At 38.0% G+C, this 12,185-nt stretch overlaps 3 non-coding genes across 3 annotated transcripts; 1 reads left to right on the top strand and 2 right to left on the bottom strand.

Moving 5' to 3' along the window:
* The first annotated feature begins 10,437 nt into the window (after positions 1–10,437).
* Positions 10,438–10,509, top strand: trnag-ucc (transfer RNA glycine (anticodon UCC)). Its single transcript has one exon. It is a non-coding gene; the product is annotated as a tRNA-Gly (tRNA).
* A 638-nt stretch (positions 10,510–11,147) lies between these two features.
* trnav-aac (transfer RNA valine (anticodon AAC)) lies at positions 11,148–11,220 on the bottom strand. Its single transcript has one exon. It is a non-coding gene; the product is annotated as a tRNA-Val (tRNA).
* Positions 11,221–11,474: 254 nt separating this feature from the next.
* trnav-cac (transfer RNA valine (anticodon CAC)) lies at positions 11,475–11,547 on the bottom strand. Its single transcript has one exon. It is a non-coding gene; the product is annotated as a tRNA-Val (tRNA).
* Between the last annotated feature and the right edge of the window lie 638 nt (positions 11,548–12,185).

Genomic DNA, 12,185 nt, shown 5'->3' with positions numbered 1-12,185 from the left:
TTCTTCTTCTATTCTTCTATAACTATTCTATTTTGGCCAGGAAACCAGAAGTTACATTAGACAGAAAGTTAAACAGAAAGGTACTCAGAGGGTCCAAATGGGTCCATTTCTGAACTTCGGTGAAGCAGCTGAGGCTCTGTACAAGAAATGTACATGTTCACTTGCAATGGGATGTTTGTCATGAGATAATATAAATACTACACTCTTTATTTGTACACAGTTTCATGCTTAAATGAAAAATAATGATATAAAAATCCAACAGTACAGATGATATTGATAAAAAATGATAGAGAAAGAAAAGAGGCTGGTTTGTTCCTCACCACAGTAAAATACTCCTCAACTGTTTGTAATCCTATTTAATAAACAGGTCATTAGGTCTACACACACCTAAATTTCCATTTCCCATCCTGCATTGTACCAGACTCCACTTCCCACAATGCACACTCACTTCCACATTCATTAGTTCATTTATTTTATTGAAGTATTTTTCATGCTATCAGTCTGTGTTTGTTTACCATGTGCTCAGGAAAATTTATCCATGTGGTGCTGAATGTAAAGCCAGAAAGCTTCAGTAAGAATCAACAATCTGTCAGTAACATTAGTGACACTGTCATGTGATGCTGGGGGGTGGAGCTTCATGAATGTTTATAATGTTAATATATCAGACTGCAGAAATTTTATTTTCATTTATAAGCTCATCCATCATGTTCACTGTTATATTCATGTGTCTGTGGCTTTCACTCGATGAGTTAACATTGATTTTTGTAGATTCAGAAATTGTTTTTAATTAGATTACTTAGTCTTATTAGTTATGTAGTATATCTGCGTAATTTAACACTGCAATGTGTGTACTTTCATTCGTTTGTGTTAAAGCTTGACACAGGAAACCTGCTCTCCACATAGCAATATCTCTACAGATGGTATAACCACTACAGAACAATTCTGGGTTTTTTAGCAGTGACTATAACTGCCTTATTTATTAGTGCATCATTTGTTTTCTGCTCTTGTGCACAGTATTCACAGTAAAATAAAGTCAATTCAGTTTAAGTTGAACAATGGATACTGCTACAAACAAGGAGACCACTCGCGTGCGGTGCTGCGTGTGCCGCTGTCAAACCTTTATATCCTTTTATTTAGGAATAAATATTTTACAATGATAAAATAGCATGTCTGATGCAATGGTTTGTGAAGTAACAGTGTTTTTGTTCTGTGTTGTACTGGTTACTCAGTTCACTCTCACTGATATTGTTAAGTAATAATCTGTAAAAAGTTATACTACAACTGCATCACTTCCTGGGTGTGTCCTTCTAGAGACGTGTAAAGTTCAGCACATACAGCACTATTATACAGAATCCTCACAGAGCTGTGTTCAGAAATGGATCAACTATACAACTTACTGTACATAGTGAGATACATACCACTGATTCTCACTCTAGTTACAGGTAATTTTCAATCAGTTATTAATTATTACAATGATATTTAATCAGTTAAATAATTGCATTAATTAATAAGCATGTTTGTATTAATCTAGTAATTTCTTGATTCCTTAAGTCAATATTGGAATTACAAAAAATACTTCACTGACATGTTTCTTTATGTTTTTGTCACACCAGGAAGCTTTGCAGATAAAATTTGGCCAACAGATGCAAACATTGTCAGGAAAGAAGCAGAGACTGTTATTCTGAAATGTTCATATGAGGCAAGCAGTGAATATATTTTGCTTTACTGGTACAAACAATATCCTAACAGCGCACCACAGTTTTTACTGTATAAAGGTGCAAGGTCAAGTGAAGGTTATGATAGCACTCCTGATGATCGTCGACTAGAGTCGAAAACAAGCAGAGACTCTACTGAACTTACTATCAGAGGTCTAAAGCTCTCAGATTCTGCACTCTATCATTGTGCTCTAAGAGTAACAGCACAGTGATACAGAGTCACTGAAAGGCTTTACAAAAACATCAACATGGTATATTAAGTTTCTAAAACCACAGAAGATGAAAGAGACTCACTTTACCAACTTATCAGTTAACCACAGACACAAACAACATTTGTGAAAACATTTGCAGCTGGAGCTAAATTTCCCCTAAGTCTGAATGAGTGTGTGAATGTGTCTGTGCATTTTGTCCTGCATTAGACTGCTGTATCATCCAGGGTGTATTCCTGCATCATCCCTAGTGTTGCTGGGAGAAGCTCCAGATTCACCTGCCCAGGACAAAGCATGAATGAATGAATGAAGGTGTGTATATATAATGTATATAGACAGTTGTGGAAGTGTGACCAGGATAAAGTAGGTACTAAAAATAAACTCTGATTGAATGACCATTCATTAGGTTGCAGCTGCAGCTTATGGATCTGGGGCTTGGTTTTACTGTAGTTTTAGCATACTAAGATTTGCTAATTGTCTAGTAGATGAGAAAGAGTTGCTGTGTGAGGTAAAGCAGAGTTGTCATGAATATGAATAAATATGATGTTTATTTCAAAAGATAAACACAAACTAACTAAACACTCAGGATAACAATGTTATTATGCCCACTTGGTTTTCTTCACTATTGCTGATATTGCTAAGTCCTTTAGTTTGCAAGTTACAAACCAAAAGAACAAGTATTTTAATTAAGTTGCTTAATAATAAATTGTTGTCAATAAATTCAAATAAATTGGTGTATTTATAGTATAGGCTGTTGACAACAATTCATCCACCCAGAATACACTGTTTAATGTAATCACAATCATCTTTAAGTAACCAAACATAACTATAAAATAAATACATATCAGTTTCTGATTGCCAGTGAAATGTAGTTAGAGTGAGAATGTTCTTTTAGCTGATTGTTTATAACAGACGTGTTCTTGAACATTAATGAGGAAAGGCTCAGGTGCACAGTTTATTCTCCTCTTGATCAATAGATGAAGAAAATTGTTGGAGGAAAAGTTTCTGTTCCTCTGCAGCTCTTTTTCTCTATAGACAATATTCTGTTTGTGAGACCTGTATGATTGTAATTAACACCAGTGCAATCATAGCTCCAGTTTTGTTCTTTGGTCACTACACTTAATTAACCCTACTGAATAAAATCAGATGGAAAAATATTTGAAGTGAACTGGAACAGCGATTTAGTCCAGGAACTCTATGGAACTCTGTATGGGAAGGCTATACAAAGAAATGCAAAAAATACTAAATATATACATTATATAATATTAATTATAGTTCAGAAGTTTATTTATTAATGTCATTAATAAATAAATTACCTTCAATTATCTTAAAAACCAAGTCTTTCTTATTTCTCCACAAGATGGTGTAGTGAGTTATCTTATTGTGGGTCAGGTGCTAGGACTCTGCTCACATCCTCCAAAGATGTAGACTCTGTTATAAATACTTCTTTGGAGAATAATATGAACTCTAATAAACATGCTTTATCACAACAAACAAATAAATGCCACAAGTCAAGACACTACTTATAAAATATAAAAACTAAAATATTTACTCATTTTAATTGTTAGTAAATTTGTATAAAATTGAATAAATACAAAAATAGAATAATTTAAATACATTACATTTTCTTCTCCATGGCAGATTCAATAAAGCCACTTTTCCCTCATAAAGTTGTAGATGAAGGTGATGATGTTAATCTGATAAAATCGGTCCGTAGGATGAAGATGATAACATTGTCAGTAAGGAAACAGACACTTTCTTATGAGTCAAGCAGTCATTATGTTTGGCTTTAATGGTACAAACAATATCCTAACATTTTATTTCGGGGGCCCCTCTGTGCCACCAATATGACTAATTATAACTTATTATTGTCATTTTGTATAATAATCATTGTCCATTGACAGATATCAAAAAAAAGACGATGTCATTTCATGTACTCTTGGGGGCCCCCTGGTGGCTACGGGGCCCTAAGCAGCCGCTTAGTTCGCTTATGCCTTGGGCATAACCACTTCCTGACTCAGTATCTGACAGTCAATATTACTAATGTAATGTTGTATGATATTTAGGAATGATCATAAAATTATCAAAACTTCCGCGGATTTCTGCAGGACTTGAAGAGCTGGACACTGGGTGAGATCGCCTGTGCTGCGGGTCTGTCAGTGTGTGTGTGTGTGTGTGTGTGTGTGTGTCTAAATAGTGCCCTTTGCACTTACCCATTTGTTTTGGGTTTTCTGTTTGTTAATGTATTAGTTATCACAGTATGCATTTGGGACTGCTATTTTATTTTATTTCATTTTTAAATGGACGGGTTTTAAACTGTAGCTGGGCTGTAGCTTAGGTCCAATCCAGAAATCACTGGTTACTATGGTTACCGCGTCCTGCGGGGAGAAAGAGCTCCTTCTGACAACACTCAGCCCCTCACGGTAGGACGATCTTTATCCTTTAATGTCACACTGATTTTACAATAAATATACAATAAACAATAAATATACAATATAATATAACATAATATACAATACAATGTAATATTTACCCCAGTAGTAGGACACCTTTAAGAACCCTGGCTACTGTTTAAAACTTAAACATGCTAAGTCTTGTGATTGGGCAGCTTGCTAGCTAGTGTAAATAATAAATTATAGATTAATGTTATCTACTGAGAGAGCTTGTCTGTTTGTTGTAATTATTACACAATGGTTTGGGTCAGTTGATGTGAATATAATATTTAGTTAGCCTGCTAGCAAACTTGCCTACTGGTGCTAATGCTAAACTCCTGAACCAAGCTGATGAGCTCGGCTAACGAGAATTTATTTCCACATTATAATATTTACCCCATCAAACAGGTCACTTTTCCCAACCCTGAGTACTGGTTTCACACTAAATCATGATTAGACTAGTGATTATCCAGTTAGCGCCCCAAAGGACTTGGTTACAGATGTATGTTATCTAGCTAGCGAACCTCGCTAATCATTTCATTTACACAATATCATATAGAGTGTAAAGCTTGCTGAACTCGGGTGAAGGTTTTAATAATTATTCCGTATAATATTTAGATAGATTTCGGATGATGGACTGGGACAGGAGGTTTTTGAGACTTTAATCAGTCACCATGTACGGTGAATTTACACAAGCTAATGCTAATGCTAGATAATGCTAACTAATGCTAATATTTGTCTGTTTATTCTCAGCTTAACTAGTTTACAAACTCACAGGTTCATTAACGTTTCGGCGTTAAAAAAGAAATTTTTGTATTTTTACGTCTCCCTTTTTTTTAAATATCAATATCCTCTATTTCTGGGTGTGGGTGAAAAAAACACTGGTTTATCTACACTGTTAGCAAGCCTGGATAATTAACTTGGTAGCATTATTAAGATAAATATCGTAATGAGTAATGCAAACCTTTTAACCGGTAAACAAACCTTTCCTTTATTTTACTCAAGCTGTTTTTACTGTAAGGAACGTGACAGAATGTTAGATGTGTTATTATGAAACTGCGATGAGAAGAAGCACTTATGATGGGGCGGCGGGAGGAAATGTACAGTACATCATCTTTTTTGGAGAACAGGACATGTTTAGGCTTACATCCTGCTTCGTGTTAAGGTGTAAATTAAGTAGCCATCTAGAACACCATAAGTGAATTACAGAGATTTTTTTGTTTTCTTTACGTTTTAACAGGATGCAGTTGGCGTGCAGTTGCCGTACAGCTGGCCTCCGTGGCTCCGATTCGGTTCCTTGAAAGATTCGTTCATTTTGAGATTCGTTCAGTTTGTATTGACCGCGCATGCGCAAAATCCTATCTGGTTCTGTGCGGGGAAAATTGCTCGTCACGTGACAGCCTCATAGACCGGCTCTGCAGTCAGTACCGTCTTCGGATCTGATTCGTTCGTTCGTTCATCACGTGACCACTTGTGGCTCAGTATCTGACAGTCAATATTACTAATGTAATGTTGTATGATATTTAGGAATGATCATAAAATTATCAAAACTTCCGCGGATTTCTGCAGGACTTGAAGAGCTGGACACTGGGTGAGATCGCCTGTGCTGCGGGTCTGTCAGTGTGTGTGTGTGTGTGTGTGTGTGTGTGTCTAAATAGTGCTCTTTGCACTTACCCATTTGTTTTGGGTTTTCTGTTTGTTAATGTATTAGTTATCACAGTATGCATTTGGGGCTGCTATTTTATTTTATTTTATTTTTAATGGACGGGTTTTAAGCTGTAGCTGGGCTGGAAATCTTAGGTCCAATCCGGAAATCACTGGTTACTATGGTTACCGCGTCCTGCGGTCTTCACTGGTGTCCTCAACCGTTTAATAGCAAAGTAAAATAGAAATTAGGCTAGAGTATTTCACACCTCACAAGGAATAGTCAATTTTATTACAGTCTGCCTTGAAAATGCATGTGTAAGGATGTCTGCCACCAAATCGATTTCTTCTCCTCTGTCAGTCATTGTGAGTTAAAATAATTTTATTTAGTTTGTGTGGTTCTCTGCCTCTGACTACTCCAGTTGTCCAATCAAAGGACGGGAAATTGCTGACGTAATCGTATGCCTGCTAGATGGCGCCAATGACGCCAACTCGAAATCTGATTGGTTAATGTAAAAATTTTAATTGCCACTCATTTTAAGCTACGGGCGCCTGCACTATTCATTCTGAAGGCCTTAAGACAGATTTCTTTCACTCTGGCAACACATGATGTCAGCCACTGGCTGAAATATGATTAGATAAATATTCTTATCATTACTGGAAGCAGCGCAACCAAGAGCAAAGCTAGGAAATGTAGATAATAGACTACTGGGAATAATTTAATACACACGCATGGAAAAATATATTAAAATGCAAATCAGTGATTCAGATCACTGCTGTTTAGGCCAGCAGAGAAGGCCTTGCTGGCACTGATGGCCCACCACTGGTTTAGATACTTTAGAAACTATTTTGTATTGGAATATTCCAGACGTAGATGCAGACACCACTAATTACAAACATTTCATTTCTGTACCACTTATCTGATCTATTCTCAGGTCAAAGGGAGCCTGTGCCTATCTCAGGCATCATCGGGCATCAGGCAGGATACACCCTGGACAGAGTGCCAATTCATCGCAGGGTGCACACACACACTCATTTACACACTACAGAACTCCAATCAGCCTAGAAGCATGTCTTTGGGAGGAAACTGTAGCACCCGCAGGAAACCCACCAAGCAACGTGCAAACTCTACACACACACACACACACACACACACACACACAGTGAGCAGGAGCAAGACTTGAACCCAGGACACATGGAGATGGACGTGTGGAAGTGTGAGGCGAACATGCTAACCACTAAGCTGCCTGATTGTAAACATATAATGTGTAATTAATTTAAAACTTGTTTAATTTTTATATTATGGCTTAACAATTGTATAATTATCATTAGAATAATTACATTTGTTTAATTATATTGTTGCTATTATCTGTATATTACAAATAGTTCCTGCTTTGGGTTTGCTTAAAATATATATAGGTCCTTTAACTAAAGTTGAATGTAAATCCTGGATTTATCTGTAAGAATCAACAATCTGTCAGCAACATTGGTGTTGGAACATTGGCACCTGCTGTGTCAGAAACACTGAAAACTGGAAACTTTTCTGTAAATCTGCCTTTACTCTTCTTTCTCTTCTTCTAATGCTATCATGAGTACAGGAAAGTTTTATTTTTCAGATTTACAACAAAACTTTATTTCCTCCTTTCAGTATGTGTTTACTTAAATGTCCTCTGGACAGGTTTCCCATATGAGGCTGAATGTAAAGGATGTTTCAGTAAGAATCAACAATCTGACAACAACATTGGTGACACTGTCATGTGATGCTGTGGGGTGGAGCAATTTTGAAGCTTTATGGTGTTAACATATTAGATTACAGAAAGATCTCCACTATTTTCACTGAGCTAAGACCAGTCATCATGTTCACTGTTATATTCATGTATCTGTGGCTTTCACTAGGTGAGTTAACATTGACTTTTTGTTATTACAGAAATATTAACTATATTATATTAAATATTAGTCTGTGTGGTGATGCAGTGTGAAAATGCAGAGTGTGGGTCTGACTTAAGTATTTCCTGTTGATTATTTAAAGGTTAAAAACATTATGATCTCTTCTCTATGACAGGTGACTCCATGGCAGATTCAATAGAGCCAGATTTCACTCCTGAAGCTGTAGATGAAGGTGATGATGTTACTCTGTCCTGCAAATACAAAACAAGCTTTCCTACAGGAAACTTCCTGTACTGGTAAAAGCAATATCCAAAATCTAAACCTGAATTCCTTCTTAATGTTGACCAAAAAGGAAATCTAATTTCCAACACTGACCCAAGAAAGTCTGCTAAAGTTGATGATAAACAAGTGTATCTGAACATCTCCTCTGCTGCTGTATCAGACTCTGCTCTATACTACTGTGCTCTGAGGCCCACAGTGACAGGAAATCCAGCTGCACTGTACAAAAACTGTACAGTGTTTATCTTGAATGCAGTAAATCCATATGTATAATACTGAAACTGTATATTGTGGCCATTAATAACAACAATTTAAACCTCATCAGAATGAGATAATCCCCAAAACAAAGGAATATGGTTCAGGAATTAGACCTTTTGTTGCTTCTGTTAAGATGAATAATTAATTGCTGCAGTGCGTCTGATGTAAAGTTTTGTTGCTTTATTATATATGGTGTGTAGTTTGATTTGTTTGTTTTGAAGCATAATCTTTTACAGATGAAACTACTGACTGGCCTGAGAGGCCTATGGACTTGTAAACCTTGCTATCTGAGGCAGAGCACAAACTACAAGAATAAATCACTGACTCTTTTACACTACACAACTGTACACATCTGACCACTTAAGACTAAACTGTAATAAGAATAAATACTCATCTATCGTCATTTCTGTGACAAACAAAAGCACCTGCTGTTTCAGAAACACTGAACTCATCTGAAACTCTGCCTTTATTGTTCTTTCACTTCTGATGCTATCTTGAGTACAGGTACATTTTATATTTTCTATTTAACTCCCTGTAACCTTGTGTGGTTGTTAGGGCTGAGCATTATGGGGTTAATTAAAGTTTGTAAAAATATTTCTTCCTTATTCTCAAATAAACCTTATTTTCTTACTTAGTGGTTCTGACAATATGCTGCCTTCTGCTGCACACTTGACCCACAGAGGAAGACAAACAAACACAACAAATTTATACACACAAAACCAATAAATACCACTGCAACATACATTTAATCCAGTAAAACTGTCTTAGATAGAATTTCACAGAACAATGAGGCAATGGAACTGAGAAATGGTATTAGTGAATCCAAGGATTCTTAGAACCACATTTTATTATTAATGCAAAAACATTTCTACAGATTTATATAAACAGTATACAGAACAGTACAGTTATCATGAATATGCATAAATACAAGTAGGTGGAGCTAGAGGTGGAGATGTACATCAAATAGTAACACTGACATTCATTTCTAAAGCTAGAGGTTTGAACTAAACACTCAGGAAAACAATGTTGTTCCTCTTGGTGGTGTTTTTCACTCTTGATGATGTTGGTAAGTCATATACACTGCACACAAAATATTATTTTTCAATAAATCTAATTAAGAAGACACAATTTTTCATGTGAAATGTGTCATTTATGATTAAAATATCACAATATTGTTGTAATGTTTTTATAGCAGAGGCTGCTGACAATAACATTAAACCAGATCAAACCAATGTATTTTCAATGGAAGGTAGCAACATCTCACTGTCCTGCACATATACTGGATCAGTTAACAGACTCCACTGGTATCGACAAAAACCTGGATCAAGACCCGAGTTTCTTCTGCTGATTCTTGAAAGCACTGAAACTGTCATAAAGGCTCAACCACCTCATCCACGATTGTCCATAAAACTTAAAAAAGAGCAAGATAAAACGAATAAGAAAGTGGATCTGATCATCTCCTCTGCTGCTGTATCAGACTCTGCTCTATACTACTGTGCTCTGGAGCCCACAGTGACAGGAAATCCAGCTGCACTGTACAAAAACTTTCACACAGTTTTGTTATATTGAAAGCAGTTCTGTCAATGCTTTACAGAAAGTTACATGCCCTTTTGGGGGATTTTCTGTTTCTCTACTGGTCAGGGTCATGGTTAATAAGGAGTCACACATAAGGTGAGAAAACACCCTGAATGGGATGTCAGTCCTTTGCAGAGCTCCATACACAAACTCTTTCACACAAAGGGGAAATTTCTCCTAGCAAATTCCTACTCTCATGTATTTTGGAGGTGATGCAAAACTGCACACAAACTGACAGTGACCTGAACTCATCATCAAACTGGGGATCCTGAAGCTGTGATGCAGCAACACTACCTGCTGTGTCACTGTGCTATCACACTGTCAAAATCCTTCTGCTTAAAGTGTTTTCTTGTAGTGTGGTGTTGTGTCATTGTTATTATAAAGAAAGATTTCTACCCTCATGGTACAATTCCATATTGACTGATAACAAGGCCTCATGCGTTGGTGGTATAGTGGTGAGCATAGCTGCCTTCCAAGCAGTTGACCCGGGTTCGATTCCCGGCCAACGCATTAAGCCGCAGGTTGGAGCGTGGCAAATGTACGAGGGCCGCCCTTGAAAAGGCAAACGGAAGGGGAAAGTCCGCCAGCTGTGTTTAGCAGGCTTTGGCAAGAGTGTGACAAAGGCTTGTCTTTCCACAAGTGATTTCCACTTGTGTTCTAAGTGGTTGCTTGCTGCCTGAGGCCAAAAAAAAACAGCCCTACTTGTTGCTCGACTCGAACAAGCAAACACTTGTTCATGCCCTTTTGAAGCTAGGCACCACATAGTGGAGAAACTGCTCTAGTCACCTTCAGGGTCCTGATTAGGACAAGTGGGCTCTTACTGGAGCAAAGCTCAAGGCTTGTTTCTGCCCGGTCTCGAAAGTCAAAACGGAATGGCAAAGTCCACCAGTTGCATTTGACAGGCTTTGGCCAGAGTTCTTTGGTGAGAGCTCTTTCCGATTTCCAATTGCGGTGTAAGTGATGGCTTGCGGCCTGCAGCAAAAGCCCCTACGCGCTGCTTGATTTGAAGTAGACACTTGTTCATTTTCTAAGCACTAAAGCGCATTTCAAACTAGGCATCCCATTGTGGAGAAACTGCTCCAGTCAGCTTCAGGGTGCCGATTAGGACGAGTGGACGCATACTGAAGCAAAGCTCAAAAGCCTTGGGTTGTTTCTGCCCGGTTTCGAACCGGGGGCCTTTCGCGCGTTAGGCGAACGTGATAACCACTACACTACAGAAACTACAAAGAAGCTATTTGGGCACTCATCTTCAAAATAAATCAATTAAACCAAAAAAGAAAACAAAAAAAAGACAATATCAAGACTTTTGTTCGCCAGTGCAAATGAGCAGACAACGTGAAAACAGTCACGCTACAGAAACTATGTGGGAGTGGGGCCGGATCTCAGTTTCAGCTTGTTCCCAAGGCACGGGTGCTACAGAGCGCAAAACTCGAGTCTAATTCGACGCAAAGCACAAGCCCCGGACCGCCAAAAGATGTTTCTGCCCGGTTTCGAACCGGGGACCTTTCGCGTGTGAGGCGAACGTGATAACCACTACACTACAGAAACAGAAGCGAAGGAAAGTGTTTCCTTTCGGCGGGGGAACCGCAAAGTAAGTAAATAAAGGTAGAACCTAGGGAAAGTTTAGTAGACTCAAGAATATAAAAAGCATAAATAGAGGAAAAGAAAGATATGTTTCTTGATGAACACAAGATGGCGAACTTGGTTATCTTATGGTCTGACAAGTACAAGAGCACCTTCTGTAATATAGGCTCTGCCTGTTCTTCTATCATTCATACTGCACAAATATTTAACCCTTGCCTTGCCAGTGTGTGTTTGATGTAGTGTGAAATAATCGGGGACAGCAGGAGTGAGTTCTCAGGTAAGGTTTACTCGTTAGGTCGTTTGAGCTTAAGAACAATATAAGGTTTAACACGGCATGTTGGCCTGTCACGGGCCTTGCACACAGGCTGCAAGGGCTTTGAAGAACAAATAGTTGTATGAATGATGTCAGTCTGGCAGGCCTTCTCTGCGGTACCAGGCTTTCCAAACTTGGACCAATCAATGGCAGAGATGCACCCTAGATTATTATGGTCAATCTTCGCTCCGCTGGTACCTGGAGCGGCAGTGATCTCATCATGAAGTAAACGCAGCGCGTGCTGGATGGCAATGGTGGTACCAGGCGAAATATCTAGAGTACATACGTA

Source organism: Hemibagrus wyckioides, unplaced genomic scaffold, assembly GCF_019097595.1.
Source record: "Hemibagrus wyckioides isolate EC202008001 unplaced genomic scaffold, SWU_Hwy_1.0 Contig31, whole genome shotgun sequence".
NCBI classification, from domain to species: Eukaryota; Metazoa; Chordata; class Actinopteri; order Siluriformes; family Bagridae; genus Hemibagrus; species Hemibagrus wyckioides.
The sequence above is the reverse complement of the archived record's forward strand: the minus strand, read 5'-3'. Positions and strand labels throughout refer to the sequence as shown.